At 34.8% G+C, this 2,884-nt stretch overlaps 1 non-coding gene across 1 annotated transcript; it reads right to left on the bottom strand.

Annotated features, from left to right (window-relative positions):
• Positions 1-2,215: 2,215 nt before the first annotated feature.
• Positions 2,216-2,319, bottom strand: LOC115522671. Its single transcript, XR_003971557.1, has one exon. It is a non-coding gene; the product is annotated as a small nucleolar RNA U13 (small nucleolar RNA).
• Positions 2,320-2,884: the final 565 nt, after the last annotated feature.

Genomic DNA, 2,884 nt, shown 5'->3' with positions numbered 1-2,884 from the left:
TTAACCACCAAATTACTCTTAGTTATTTTTTACTTCCACATTAACTAAGTTTGAAATGTAAGAGTTTTAACTTTTAAAACATGCATATTTCAGTGTTTGCTAATATTTTCTTATTTGGGTATGATTATCAGGTTTTCCATTATACCTAATTAAAAATACATAAAATACATTCAGGGAGTCCTCTTTTCCACTTATGTAAAATATCTTTCTCTATTTTCTATATCTTTTGTGGTCCAATTTTGTGACATGAGTTTCATTACAAAAGATTTGCTTTTTGAATTTTATTATCAGCATAAATTTTATTTATAACCAGCACTTCCTTTAAGTAATTATAGTGATGCAATCAACATGATTACTTTTGAATGCTTTCAAAATATTTATAACACCAGTTGCATTCTTCCTACCAAGAAGGTGATAGGAAGCTCGTCCTGATTTTTGGCTCTATAGGCATGGCTACCAGATCTTGTTAAGTGAATTTGTCTGAAGTAAACTCTAGTTTAATGAGAATGAAGTATCCCGGAGTACTATTCATGTTTTCCTTTTGATGCCATTTTTAGACAATTAGGGGAAGTTGGAAATTTATAATCAGGGTACAGAATGGTTCACAATGCCATGTGGCTATAAGAATGCACATGGCGGGGCGCCTGGGTGGCGCAGTCGGTTAAGCATCCGACTTCAGCCAGGTCACGATCTCGCGGTCCGGTCCGTGAGTTCGAGCCCCGCGTCAGGCTCTGGGCTGATGGCTCAGAGCCTGGAGCCTGTTTCCGATTCTGTGTCTCCCTCTCTCTCTGCCCCTCCCCCGTTCATGCTCTGTCTCTCTCTGTCCCAAAAATAAATAAACGTTGAAAAGAATGCACATGGCTACTGTCTTAAGACACTGCTGTAGGCCTTAAGATACATTTTTTACATACTCTAAATTATTATAAACAACAATCATGTAAAAAGATCAGCTGTCATTTTATACAGAAGGAAATTTAGACTCACACTAAGTCCAACAAACAGTAAGTGTCAAAGTTCCACAAAGTCTAGATGTTAAATCTTTCAATCTCCAAGGTCTTTGTTTTTTTAACTATGATATCACAATGTAGCTTTCTAGAGAAACTAAATTAATATATAATAAAATATAATGTTACAACAATAGAGCATTATCAGAGTTTTGCTTTTTAACAAACATCTCAAAAATAAAAGAAACGTGTTTTTCTCCATATATACTAGCTAGAACCCCATGGGAGGCTAAAAACTTTTTCTAATAATGGCTTATGCACTAAAAACATTTTGGGAATTCTTATTTTGGAATTGCCTTAAAAGCCTATGGCATTTTCTTTTAAACTCAATGCTTTCAAATCTTGATTTCTAAAGTGTAAATTTGATTTTTTTGGCATAATCAAAAGACTTATAGAGGTCAGATTTGTGAATGAAGTGATAGATTAAACTTGTTATTTTGGTTTTGATGTTTAAATTTTGGAACAGATTTTAAGTGATAGGCTGTGTCTAAAAGTAACTCTAAGAGAAATATTTAAAAATAGTTTTCTTAATAGCACCAATAGAAAGTCTGCTATTTATGTCTACATTAAAGAATAGCTTCATTTGGGTTCTTTAGGACCAGAAGAATCATCCACGGTTTATCCACAGTATATATACACACATACACACACACACATACTGACATATATTATATATCTAAAACAGGTTTTATATTTGAGTATATATAAGACTATGTCTAACATATGGTTTATATCAAAATGTGTGTAACATATGCAGAGATAGACATGCTAACATGTTGTGTATTCCAGTTTTATGAAATACAAATGTGGCAATTTCAATTTAAATCATGTAGATAACCTATGTAACTTAGATGTTACCTAGACTTCTCCCAAAGGAATGACTTATGTTCCTTAGTGAATGAATATGAAGTGACATTTGAGAAGGTCCAGTTGCCAGCCTACTTCTGAGGAGATCTAGCCTGGCTGTCCACATCACCGAAGCAGTCACCACTGTTTGAAAATGAATCAGACTACACTGCCCCTTTATACCTTTAAATACAAATCCTGCAGCCCATTAGCTCACCCACTTCCCTTCCCAAGTTCATAAGCCAGGTGCCCTCCCCAACACCCCCCCCCAAAAAAAATTTTTTTAAACCTATTTAGTTCAAATAGGGTAAGAATAATTTTAAAATAAGTTTACCTATGGAAATTACTTTTTTTTCCCAAGTTCACATCAGATGGGTAATGTGCCGAGGTCATAACAAGGTTTGAGGGAAGCACATGTCACACAACAGCGTGAACACCCAATCTTCACGCTTATGAACTGTAAAAGGATCCTGTGATTTACTCTTATTAGTAATTTCCTATCTCTTCCCTCCTCTCTTCCTCTCTCCTTTCACCCTTGAGTCCCACTGTCCTCAAAGCAAAAGTAAAGAAGAAATGTGTGGTGGTGGGACAGTGAGTCCTTATAAGAGGGAGGCTAAATTGGAAATAGCTTACAAAGGACCAAAACCCATCTCAAACTATCAGTTTAATTTTATAATTATGTTGCAGAATCATTAAAGAAGCTTGGTTATTACCATCAAGATTTCTTTTCTGGTTTACAAGGTGAGGGGTTAATGACTCATTTACTGAGGTATGCAGTTTTCTTTCATTTTTCACTTACAATTATCTTCACTTGTTTTAAAATGTAATGCAGTCTCCAAAATGTATTGTAGTTCTTCATTATTTCTGTCAATTAAACTTTCTAAATCATAGCTTTAAAATGAATCACAAATAAGAATTAATAGATTTCAATTGCTGAATGCCCACTTCCTGGACGAAATGAATGGGGCAGATTTACTTTTGAAAATCTGCTTTCCATAGCAGCTGGAGCATGAGGGCACAGCAGATGTTAGTCT

Source organism: Lynx canadensis, chromosome C1 (genome assembly GCF_007474595.2).
Source record: "Lynx canadensis isolate LIC74 chromosome C1, mLynCan4.pri.v2, whole genome shotgun sequence".
Taxonomy (NCBI): domain Eukaryota; kingdom Metazoa; phylum Chordata; class Mammalia; order Carnivora; family Felidae; genus Lynx; species Lynx canadensis.
The sequence above is the reverse complement of the archived record's forward strand: the minus strand, read 5'-3'. Positions and strand labels throughout refer to the sequence as shown.